This window comes from Xiphophorus maculatus, chromosome 2 (assembly GCF_002775205.1).
Source record: "Xiphophorus maculatus strain JP 163 A chromosome 2, X_maculatus-5.0-male, whole genome shotgun sequence".
Lineage (NCBI taxonomy): Eukaryota > Metazoa > Chordata > Actinopteri > Cyprinodontiformes > Poeciliidae > Xiphophorus > Xiphophorus maculatus.
In genome coordinates, this window is record NC_036444.1 from 20,773,379 (window position 1) to 20,786,818 (window position 13,440).

Consider the following 13,440-nt stretch of genomic DNA (forward strand, 5'->3'; position numbering starts at 1 on the left):
ACACCTCATCCGCCTGCTGTCTTGTTTCGCAATTCCACAAAGAGACGTAGTAAGAGATCACCAGGAATCCGACGGGGCAAACAATGAAACGGTACAAATCAACACGGTGACTCTATAATCATGACTCAGCTCTGCGGGCCTCCCTCGGGGCGAAAAGCATGACAGGTTGGTGAGAGATTCCTACACGCAACTGTTTTACAGCACAATTACTGGCACACTGAGTTATGAAGGCCAATCACAGGAACCAGCGGGGGATCAGCTGCTGAATGGTTGAGGACGAGCCCGGGCTGCACCGAGTCCGCATCACACATTCCAGCCTCATTTACGGGCTGCGTGAGAGTGGCTGATTGGGGCGTTTGGAGGCGGTGCGAGAGTACGCGGAGGGGGAGACTCCAGCGATACGGTGTGTGTGACTTTGAATCAAGACCGGTGATATTTGCAGATTAAACAAACAGCCTCTCCCCGTGATCTCATGTAGGTATCAAGACGCCTTCAGCAGATCTGGACATGCGTCTGTCTGCGATGCCGATGAGTAAGGCCAGAGACAAAAACACAGGAGGAGCAACAGACCCACAGGGTTCACCGTTAGGTAACTGCTGCACAGGGTTACATACTGTATATCACAGATAAACTGATACAAGTCCAGAAAACCCGATCACTACCAGGTGCTTTTATAAATTCACATAAGGAAACATGTTTATCCAAGCATTAGGCAACCTCTTGCAAAAGAATAACCACCTCCAGTCTTCCAGATGATTGTATAGGCCTCAAAATTGTGCCAACATCATGTTAGAAAATATTAGTTTCTGGTCCAAAGTGGTATTTAGACACTAGAGTCAGCACATTGATTCAATTATTAAGATAGAAACTAGTGATCAGGTCCAAAATCAGAGTGTGGTGATGGACTCAGACCTGAACATTCAGAGACACACAAAGCTAGTTACAAAGTTGGCCTTCTATCACCTGAAGAACATTTCCAGGACTAACAGGACTAATGTCCCAGCAAGATCTAGAGAAACTCATGCATGTGTTTGTCTTTAGTAACACTGATTACTGATTACAACAGTGTCTTCTCAGGTCTGCCTAAAAAATACTACTAACAAAATAAAGTCAATCAGACAGTTGCAGCTGAGTCAGAATGCTGCTGCTCACATTCTGACTAGAACCAAGAAGATAGACTAACCATCTCTCAGGTCCTTACACTGGCTCCCTGCAGCTCAGAGAACAGACTATAAAATACTGTTGCTGCTCTACGAATTATCACAATACATTAAAGATCTGCTGCTGTTGTCATAGCAACCTTCCAGACCTCTCAGGGCTTCTGGTTCTGCTCTGCATCCTCAAAACCAAACATGGAGAAGCAGCATTCAGCTTCTATGCACCACAAATCTGGAACAAACTTCCAGAAAACTGCAAAACAGCTGAAACACTGACTTCCTTTAAATCAAGGCTAAAATCCCGTCTGTATAGATTTACCTTTGATTAGCGGATGGTAGAACATTGATCAGCATATTTCATGTGTACTTGCTTGATTATTCTGACGACGGCTTTTGACCATCGGTCATGTTTATGGTTTCATAATTGGTCACCATCATGTTTCTATCATGTAAAGCACTTTGAACCGTCTTGTTGATTAACTGTGCTACGCAAATGAACTTCACATCAAATTAAATTTGGGGTTTTCATTAGCTTGTAGTCATCAAGCTGAACTGAAATAAGTACTTCAAATATATCACCCTGTGAAATGAACCTAATGAGTATACAAGTTTCTTTTTTGGCCTCATCTGGAATCGCAGCATGACGGACGACTCTTATTTTTAACAACTTAGTCTGAAAATAGAGCTGAAATTGAAACTGTTTATTTTCTGGACTTCCTTTCTAATTGAAAGAGCCGAGAAGAACCGAGGTCTATTTTCACACTGTGGGAACCAAATTGCTTTTGTTGAGCAACCAAACAGATTACTAAACAAGCCAACTCAGATATTGACCAAATGAAACTGAAAGGCTGTGGCATTTAAACAATTTTAAAAGCTTTTACTGAACCAGCTGTTGCTAAGGTGAGTTGCCGGAATACTCTCACTTTAGTAGATTTACAGTATTTGCATGATCAACATTATTCTAATTTAGGTTTAAAGCAGGGGTTAAAGTTTTTTTTCCTCTAAAATCTGTCCTATGAGGTGAGAAGCAGCGAGCCTGTCCTTACTCGCGCCACGCGCAGCAGGCCAAGACTGACCCGGGCCACGGGCCAAGGCAAATTGGGACAGTGCAGAGCAAAATACTAATCTGTACATCATGCATCAGTACATCGAGCTCCACATAAAACTGAGCACACCCATTCATCCAAAGAGGGTGTGAAAATAAGCAGAGAAACTGAGCAAGACGGTATTAATTTACTGCATTCAGTGACATTCCTCAGGAACAGAGTGTTACAAAGACCTGCTGTCAACATTTAGTCATCTTGTGATGATAACGGTAAAATGAGAAAGCTTCCAGCTGCAAGAAAATACAGTCAAGAATTTCACAGTCGCTCTTTTTGTTGCTGAATGTTTGAACTCGGTTGTGATTGAATTGAAATTAGCATTAGTTGCCCGATTGGCTTGCCAAAGCTGATTTTGTTTTATGCAACAATGCTGGGTCTATAAGTACATGTGCTGACAACCAATTGGCAGCTTAATAAAAATCAGATGCAGAAGGGTAATCTTGTAATTCTTTCATTTTCTGTAGGATTTGAACAGACTGCTTTTATTAACATAACCTGCAGCACATCTTTCCTTTTTTATACACAAAGAAAATCAGAAATTAGTAGGAAAATCCTGATCCACACATCTGTAACTCCAAAAATGTAAAATTCTGACAAAATTGAAACAATTGTATTAAAAGGGAAAGTTTATTAGTGAAAAAGGAGATTACATATCAGCAAATATCACTAAATATTTTTGATAAAATGTTAAGTCTATTCATTCAGTATTCAGTCAATATTTCATTCAGTAAAAGAAGTCAAACAGCACCGCGGTTGCATATCTGAGTCCTTCAGTCATCACAGCAAAGTACTGAGAGCATATTTTCACAAAAATAAATTTCACTTCGGCCTTTTCTCCTCGATTTGTTCCCAGCTAGTTATTCACCGAGTTATTCTTAGTAAAAACACAATCAATCTGATTTTCCGCGAGGCAAGATGAGGGAAAAGGACGTTGACTCGCCTGTCACAACATCAGATCTGTCGGTTCCGCCTCGAGACACGTCAGCGGCAGCGTGGACCGGCGGTCCGTCATCTCCTGCACGGCTCGCCGCGTCGCCTCGCTGTCCCGCCGCAGTTACACACACACAGCCTGCGACATGTGTGCAGCACACTCACAGCTCCACTTTTCTCAGAAAACAAATGCCACTCATTACCGCGGAAGCTGATAACCTCCCCAATAGAGCACTCACTTTAAATGAAGTAAATGAGGGTTAGGGTAACCCTAACCCTGTCACCTATTGTTCTACACCCAATATTACACTTCAGTAATATTGCAGTGATGACCATGATGAATACGGCAAAGACATGAAGGCTTTTTCTTTAGGTAGTTTTCAGAAAAACAGCTTGACAGATGAATCAATGACCACCGTTACTGATAGTTGCAGGCCACATATATTGCTGCAATAAATCTGGAAAGCGGAAATCCCGTCTGTGTTAACAGTCAGAGAGATAAGATTATGGGATTATGTGGCTCCAAATGAGAACAGACGACCATTTCACTGCCGTTTCTCGTTTTCCAGATTTTTATTCAGAAGTCCCTGTGCTAATTCATGAATCTAGATGACAGGAATGTAAAGGTTTGATAACTTAGGGTTATGTGAAAACGAATGTTTTTCTTACCATTTTCTCACGCGTTTGCTTTTTTTTTTTTTGAACGAGCACATCAATAAATAAAAGCAAATTCAAAAATATGATTAAATGAAGTCTCTGTGTGCAGTTTGTAATTATGTGGCATCCTGAAGAAGCTTGTATCAAATAGAATTGTTTTTTTTGAAAGGCAAAAATTTATGTTTGTGGCGCTACGAATGCCGCGCTATGGAGTCACCTTAAGAAGAAGAAGAATCGATTTTAGCATCATTTTTATGGTTATCACAATAGTATTACAAAATATTGTGATAAAATTCTTAGTACATATCGCCCAGCCTAACAAGGATGGATCGACAGATGAATGAATGAATAAATTGATGGGGGGGTGAAAAGATGCAAACAGACGTAAATATTCACAAATATTTGCACACTATTTACTTTTCCTATGCTTAATTATAATCAAAAACATAATAATCTTCTGACTACAAACATCCAATTGGAAACTTTTCATGTCCTCGGACCCAGAAAATAGACCTCAGTGAAAACCTAAAGGGCGTTGTAGCAGAAGAAGAGCGTCTCTGTAGCGCTCCAGTCCAGCGGCCCACATTCCTGTTCCGGGGTTGAGTGTGGAGCTTTGTCCCTGCTCCCAGGAGCAGACCGGTCCGTGCTCTGAGCTCCAGATCTGCCCTGGGAGGAGGAGAGAGACAGGGGGTGGTTGTGGAGGAGAAAGGGAGCCCTGAGGTGTGGAACGGGGGGTAGGGGGATCCGAATACTGTGCCGTTTCCCCATCATTTGTTGCCACGGCAACCCCTACTGTATTTTCCGTGCCGTGCTAAGCACTGCGGGAAACTTGCATACGTGCTGCTTTTCCAATTCCCTTCCTCTTGCATCCGAAGCCAAGGCCTTTCTCCCCCACCGTGTCTCAGTCTTTATGCTCATCACCTGGGCCTGAGGTAACGTCTCCTTTAGCCTAACAACGCTCTGCTCCACCTATCCAGTAAGAGCGGGCAGAGGTGAAGCTGATGCAGGGAAACAAAGAGAGAGGAGGAGGAGATCGCTGCAGATGCTGAAACACATGGATTCTGTCCTTATTTCACCCCCTGATCCTCACGACAGCAGAGCAGAAACATATTTTTTTTGAGGACATGCCAAGTGATCGCCTCCGTCTGGACGAGGAAGGTCGAAGCCCCCACATGACCCCCGCAGGGCTCCGTAAACCTCTCAACGTCACTCCCTGAAAGGACAACGGGGGGCGCAGACAACACCCACGTCTCGTTCCCGGCTGCTGCAGCGCTCACGCTCGGGAGAATGAAACATCCGAGAAGCATGACGCTTGGCGTGATTCATGGGTGAGCTCAGCCTTGGGTTTTCTGAATAGCGGCCTTTTCTCCAACCTGACCGAGACAATGAGGACACGAGTGAGGGGCTGCTGGGTCTGTTACTGAGGGTCTAATATAAAGGCTGCTCTGTGCCAAGTCAAAAAAATAAATAAAAAGTGGGCGCCTTCCTTAGATATGAGGAGGAGCGCTGCGTGGTGCTGAACAAACGAGCATGCGCTCGTCACTCACTGATGTAATGTGTCGTTTGTTCCTTATCTTGACTCTTTTTGTCTCATTTGACATATTTTCCCGCTCACGGCGCCATCACACCAGCCTCTCGTGTCGCCGGCATTCAGAGGCTTTGATTGGAGGCTGACAGACAGGTCAGAGATGATGGTTGTGGGGAACTAGGGATGCACAATATTAGTCGATATCCAATATGCCGTTGTACTAGAAATGATTTGGCCGATAACACAGATATTTTGGTCATATCGGTGTTGTTACTGAAACTAAATGGCTTTCTCTACTGTGGAGTTAAAATACTGCATTATCTTTTAGCCTGCTACAAAATGCTAAACAGGAGGCTGATGCAACACTTTCAACTTATTATGTTCAATGTCAAATGTATTCATGACATCCGCTCTCTCTAAGATAATGACAACACTCAAACGGCGCAAATTTGTAAATCTTCACGAAACTAAACTCAACCTGTTCAAAGCAACAAGTGAAAAGCACATCAGTCGCGCATTATATGATGCTGTGCTGCAGCAGGCATCATTGTCACTGGTTTGTCTTATAAAAACAATGCTTTTTATATCGTTTAATTATTTTTGACAGAATGGCCGATGTCCAGTATTAGATTTTATAGCTAATATTGGCCGATACCGATAATATTGTGCATCCCTATGGGAAACAAAGTGGGAAAAAAGGAGCCAGAGGTGTCCCAAAGCCACAGATCTCAACAAGATTCAACAGCAGCAGATTTAACACTGCTGCTATGGTTACAGCAGCCTGAGTGGCAGGCCGTCTCCTCTCTGCTCTCACAAACCATTTAATTCACCATCATAAACACTTCCATGCTGAAAACAGCTTACAGAAAAGTCAGAGATCAGAAATCAACAACAGAAATCTCCAATCTGACCTCTAGTTAGCAAATGAGAGCAGTAAAATGAAACAAAATTGCCCTTGTGATTATGGAAATTCTAGCATAATTGCCTATAATTATGTTATAATCACTTATAACAATTTTCAGAATGACGACTACTTCATACAGTAATAGGCAGGAAAGGGCTGTGGCAGCTATCGTCTCAGTTTAAATGCCTCTGATTGCTCATAGTACCTGATCAACAATCCAGACTAAGTGTTCAGCAGAGGACAGGGCTCTAACAAAGAAAAGTTCTGCTGCCATGTAAAACAGTGACACATTTCCATAAAGTATAAGATTTGCACCATTTTCAATGACGACTGTGAGCAGAAATCTACACACTCAACCAGAGCTGCACATTCTCTTGTAATGTGTGATAATTTGGTAAATAGTGCCAATTGACTCATGTAATGATCAGAAATCAACTTTTAATTTTGTTCCCAAAAGGCTCTCTGTGTGTTTAGCATTTTGACCACTATCTTAAGACTGGCTGTCGCTATCTGAATGACAAAATACAGTACTGCCAGGCAAAATTGTGAACCCATAACTTCTGGAGATATCATAGCCTATTACTTGATTGAAAGTAGGTAACTTTACTGATATATTTGGAAAGTTTTATCTTGATAAACATTATATCCCAACAGGAGTTCCTTAAGGACAGCCCACTTTCAATGAACTCCCATCTTGCTCCGGCTGATTAGGTCTTAATGTTAACCCGTTTGTGCTAGGCTAACATTAGCTTGTTTACTCTGTTTTGATAGGACTTGTTGGAAGTTTCAGTCACTCATGTGCAGGTCTTGGGGCCTTCCTTGTCTTAGCCATTAATTTCTAGAAAGATCGATCAGATTTTTGAAAAGTGGAGCAAGACGACGTCTGACATTTTGGCCTTGTTAATTGCTTCACTAAACCGGTTCTAAAATATGCTCACTTGTGTAACACGACGCGATTTGTCACTGTAATGACTGACACTTTAATCCATAAATATTCTTTTGTGAGCTCAAAGCAAAACAATGAACTGCTTCTAAGAGGTAAGCAGGCATTAGAGAAAAAAACATGACCGCAAAAAAGCCTGTTATTGAAGCATAATTAGCCAAGGGTTGAATTAAGACAAAATTAATCAAAGGTTCAGCCATTTGTACATAAACAGGTCTTTCTGATGCAGTGTTTTATGAATGAAAAGTCATCACCAGATATGACGTGAACTCCATCAACCCTGCATGCTTTACAGGTCAAACAGAGTGATTTAAAAATATATATTTTAAAATGTTGTTTTATCAAATGCTTTTATTTGGTATCCTACAAATTTAAAATGATTTAAGTTTTTTTTTTTTTTTTTTAAATCAAGAGGTAGCAACAGAGCTGATTTCAGGTAAAACGATGTTATTAACTAGTTTGGCTCGTCATGGAGATAATCAGACTCATCGGAGCCGCGCGTTGACTCGAGAGTCGCCGGTTCTCCATTTGAGAGCCGGACATTAGCATCAGAGAGAGCGACAACGAGTTCGGCCTCGCAGCATCAGCAGCAACCCCTTTGTGGCTGATAAAAAGCGGAACAACAGACTGGGAACCAGTTGGGATGTATTCAGAACGTCAGAGATTAAATCAAAGTGTAAACACAAACAGCGGCCTCTGTGGCAGCTTCAGGCAGACTCCGTGGCAGTGTAGCTCTCCTTTTTAGGGCGATTAAATAAACATCCGTTGCAAAACTTACTTTGCTTTTGATTTAATCTTTAACATTTGAAACGGCACTGAAAAAGAAGAAAGAAAAAATGAAATGAAATTAAATGAATCATCGAGCATCCACAACGTCACACAAAAGGTTGGGCTTTTCAGGTGCAAGCGCCTGCCTCTGTTTGTTGTGTAATGTGATTGTTATCATGCTTTTGGCAGCTGATTTGAGGGTTGTGAAATTGTCACGGCAGGCTGTTGCACTGGTTTCTCTGTGGCTCGATCAGGTAGTGAGTCAGAAGTCCCACTCTGCCCCCAAAATTTAAATTATAGATTTAATTAAAGGAAACAGAAGGCACCACAAACACAAGAAGTGACTTGTTACACTAGACAAGCCGGCCTGGAGTATGAGATTCAATCTTGATAAGTAGAAAAAGAAGCATAAATCAAATGAAGACTCATTAATTTGCTTCAGCTGTCATCTAGAAATCAGACATGGATTTGGACGATTAGCTCGTTCTGTTGCGATGGGTTCTGAGAGCAAGATGTGACCAGAGTTGTGCCGTTTTATTCTTTTTGAGCTTCAATCTGTGTCTGGAGCATGCAGGGTTTTAAAATGCCAGCAGCCTTCTGAAAATCTCACAGACCTACATTTTCTCAGGCATACACACACACACACAGGCGCACACACGCAGAGAGACTGCTGTTGTGTTAGTGCAACCTGCAATGCTAATATAAGATGCTGAAGAATGCCAACTCTGTAAGCATTTTGTAAAGCTCTGTTTTACAGCCATGGCTCGCACTGAGGCTGTTGTAAACAAATATTTTAGTAATCGAGTAATCCATCGACTATTCTTAGGATTAATCGAGTAATCACATAAAAAAAGGATAAAATAAAACATTGGTAACATTGGTTATTTGTCATTTCCTTCTTACAAAAGAAAGCAAGAAAAAAATAATCAGAAATTGGATCTGGTATGAAACAAATTTTTGATTTTATTTTTTAAGTGATGTTGCCCAGTCCTACTGTATAACAAAATGGAAATGTTGGTGTATTATTAAGAAGTGATGAAATGTGTTCAACTAGAAAAAACCTTTGATTTTAACCCAAATGTCTGAAGCCCTGTGGGTCTAAATTTAGATCGAAAAAGGCAAAACAGACACTGAAACCCAAGTTGGATTTTTATTAAACCACGGAGAAGTTAATTATGAGCACATGACACCGAGCACTGGAAATATGCACAGCTTTGCTGGCTCTAATAACACGGGCTCAAATGAACCTGTGTTTGTCTCCAAATAAAGACCAGAGCGGTGTTCAAGCATCTCTCGCTAAACCTGCCAAGAGCGACAGGAAAAATAAAAAATAAATCAGGCAACAGTCGTCCATCACCTGTCTCTAACTAATGCAACAGATGACGACAGAGTTGAAGAGTAAGTCACTAATAGAGGAGTTAGACAAGTCGTCCGCCGAGCGGCTCCGGGCTGCATGGAGATCTGTAGGATCAACAGATACTTGAATTAGAAAGAGACAAAGAGTCAGGGAGTGGAGGCTGCCAGACATGCAAGCAGCGACCGCATGCGAGCGAGCCGGGCCGCATGCCGACGGTAATGAAGAGAAAACGAGGAAGAGTTTGTGTTCATGGCTATCTATAGACGGGAGTGGAGGCTGCGACAGAGCAGCTGCCCCCACCCACAGAGAGGAGTGACACAATAACCTTCAGCCAGCTGTCTCAGCCTGCAGCTTCACCTCGCAGACAGGAGAACTTCCTGGACTTCAGGCTACGCTGCGTTTAAACACCTGGACTTTTAAATTTCTTGTTGGTTTTTAACCTTTTTGTTCCCTGTGGAAAGAACAGCTTCCATCTGTACACAGGTTAAAGAAACGGAAATAAAACTCCCAGCTGGACGGACTGAAAATATATTTAAATGAAATCCACTCGTGTGCATGCTTACACACCCTCACACGCCCATTCCTTTGCCGGACCATCATCTGATCCGCACTGGGACTCAGTTGGGATCAGCTCGGCAGGCTACAGCTGTTTCCACAGCGGGTCAGGTTACCCTGCCACCGACCGTCCCCAAGGCCTTCACCAGGGAGACGGCCCCGTGTCAAAACAGCACACACGTTCATCCCGCTGCCTCCGACAACTCCCTGCTGCCCTCCCGTTTCTACCCAGCCCTACAGCAGCTGAACGCTGACCCGCTCTGAAGAGGCCCTCGCCTACCAGCTCGATACCAGGTCTCCTGGCAGCTCGCTGTTGTCAAAATGAAACCTGCGCACAGGAAGTGAGCATGAAAAGAAGTGCTTGAACTGCACCTTCATTCACTCAAGAAAACATGAGAGGCAGCAGAGCGTGCAGATGTGGCCTTACTTTATACCTCAACGGGCTTTCCGCAACGTATACCAGATAGTTGGACGGAAAAGTTGCTTCTAAGTATTTTTGCTGATAACACAGATACTTAGTCATTTAGTCTGATCCATTTTCAACAGCCGGCTTAATAAATGGCTTTTAGGAGGATATAAACACTGCAAAAACACAAAATCTTACCAAGTATTTTTGGTCTACATTCTAGTGCAAATATCTTGGTGCGTTTGCAATGAGACAAAATTAACTTACAAGTCATTTTTCAGCAAGATATAGGAGTCTTGTTCCACTGACAGATTATTTCCCTTATAACCAGTAATTTTTTACATCAATATTAGGGAATTATTGATTTAAAACAAGCTGAAAAGTTACCTGTAAGTTAGTTTTGTTGTGCTTTAGGTGTCCTAAGATATTTGCACTAGAAACCAGACCAAAACTACTTGGTAAGATTTTGTACTTGCACAAAAATATTACTATGTGATTATAATTAAACAGTACAAAACACTGGTGCCAAAGTTTTAACTGTGAAAGATAAAACCAAATGAACAATTTTTAATAAGAGATGCACTAATCTAGGCTTTACTGGCTGGTAGAGATTATAAGGTTTAGTTTTTCTTTCCCTTTCTTTTCTCTTTAGACACATATTGATGAGATCATGACCAACTATTACTATCAATGCATAGAGAGGTTTTAAAAACTTGCTGTTTCAAAACTCCTTAAAAATGATTAGTAAGCAAATTCATATATTTTCAAATACGTTTCAATTCGAAATTAGTTGTTGAAGTGCCTGGAGTTTACTGTGGCGTAAAGTAAGGCAATGTTGTCATTGCCTTACTATTTAATGTTATTTTTAAGCATAATAATCAAAAGATTGCTGCAATAACACCTTTTTTTGATTTCCACATTAACACCATGAACCAAATGAGATGCTTTTACATCATCAAACCAGCCCAAGTCTAATACCAAAAGATTTGAGAAATGTTTGCTTTGATTCAACTGAAGCAAACATTGGCCAGGTTCCTTATTAGATGCAGTAGTTTTAAATCCAACAGAAAATGCCAAGATTATCTACATTTATGCATCACAACAAAACAAATAACATCCTGTCTGTTGATCCGTTCACAGGCCACAAAATGTACCAGGTGTGCTTTTTGTTACCTTTAATGAAAAGTTTAAAATTCAGTTCAGTATCTGACCTACCAATCATCAATCAAGCCCGGTGGTTGGGGAGCTCAGGCAATCATTCAGCCAGCGGCCCCGCCGCGTTTTTGAGTTAAATATTTAAAGTTGACAGGAAATGTGAAAATGTCACTTGATAATTATGCGTTATTGGAAGACTAATACATGAACACCAACTACAAAAAAGGCAAACATTAAAGAAAACGTAAATAAATAAGCAACGATTAGCCTGGTGGAGGCACAAGTAAAGCCTGGTGGCCCGCCAGGCTTATAATGCACGGAGGAAAACCTTGCAACTCGTACCACTCAATGGGACCTTTTGTAGAAACTTTGACAACTGACGGCTCCCTGAGATGTTTTTGAGCTCCCCTGAAGCTCAGCTTTGATTATTCATCAACAGGAAGACAACAGTTGACACCAGCTGTCTAAAGGACCTTCGGCGGAAAAGTAAAATCAATGAGAATAGCAAGATCCAGAGATAAAAATCAACAGTGTTACTCACTGTCCCTGTCAAAGGTTACAATGCTGGAGCAGATAACCTGGTTAATCACATCAGCCTGCACAGTCACTCAAAATGAAACTAACTTTTCTCATCTCTGATTTAATTAATTTTAATCTCGTGCTTCTAAAATACAGACGACCTTTTGAATCTTCTGCAACATCCTCTCAGGGTTTATCCCTGCCTCAATAGGAGATTGTAGGGATTCACTGAAAGCTGCTGGAGCGTTTCAGTCCGGGCCTTCACACAGCAGCTCAGTCAGGGCTTAAAAGCTCCTCTTCCGGGGCTGTGTGTGAAGGTTGAGGCCGGTGTCAAACCGCGGGGCCCCGAGGACGGGACACCTCACAAATGTGGGTCACTGGATGTTTGGGTGGCCACTATGCATGAGGATCCAGTTGGAGCAGCCGGCCAACCAGCCCTCCCGTTTCACGCAGTCCTCTGACAGCTTCCCCGCAGGCTGTTCGTGGAGCTCCGGGTGGTGTGAAACAACAAAGCTGACACAAATATTTCCCAAATCACAAACTCTGAGCCTCTCTGAACTTAGTTCCCCAGCATGCAGCTGCCCCGGTTGTGTCTCGGTAAACTGCGGCCACTCACTGGAGACGCACTCAACAGCTCTGCGTTCAAACAGAGCCTCTAAAGTCCACTTTTTTTTTTTTTACACTGTTGCATATCGTTATTAAGCTTTCTGTTTTTCGCTTCCAGCGTCCGCGAGGCTCAAAGTTGAGCCAATTTAGCGAAAATGTAGTAAAAACGACCCTCACCAGAAGCGATGCAGGCTGCTCCGACCGGAGTCCCCGACCTCGGAGCGTCTTTTTCTCAGGCCGGATGCCGTCGTTCCCTGCGTGCGTGAAAAAAGAAATACGGCGAAGCAGCTGCTTCTGCTTTGTGGCTTGTGTGAGGTCGATACTTTCTCCTCCGCAGTGTCGCTTACACCAGCGGGGTCGTGGCGTCCAGCACCATGATTTGTGGCTTACGCGTCAAAAGTTTCTCTTCCTGTAGAGGGCAGGAAACCTTTCGACGAGCAGACCATGGCAGAGGGGACGGCGGCGATTACTAGTGGATCTGTGTCAGTCCCTCCACGCCACAGCTGACGCTGCCTTCTGCCACCACACCGCCGCTGGAGCTGTCTATCACGGTTTCAACAGCGCCATCTACCGGCAGCGGCGAGAAAATACGCAACACCAAGTTTGACTCAACGGCGACATCTGCTGGAGAATATTAATATGATGAAAATGATGTGGATAGAAAATAAAATCACACGCTTTGAACCGTTTCGTTTTTTTCTCACGTTACAAAGGTGAAAGATAAAATGGTTTCCAGATAAAATTCAGAAAAAATGTGGCGTGGACATCTATTCAAATGAGTATGCATATTCAATTCAAGTGGGAGAATCTAATCACAGGACTTCTGTTGCAAAACGTTTAATCTTTGGATGT

General features: G+C 42.5%; 1 protein-coding gene across 1 annotated transcript in view; it reads right to left on the reverse strand.

Annotated features, from left to right (window-relative positions):
- LOC102228873 (cyclin-dependent kinase 17) overlaps nt 1-13,127 on the reverse strand; it is a 36,025-nt gene extending 22,898 nt beyond the window's left edge. Inside the window, exon 1 of the mRNA XM_005796291.2 lies at nt 12,766-13,127. The gene's annotated coding sequence lies outside the window, so the exon portion shown is untranslated. The remainder of the gene's footprint in view (nt 1-12,765) is intronic.
- Between the last annotated feature and the right edge of the window lie 313 nt (nt 13,128-13,440).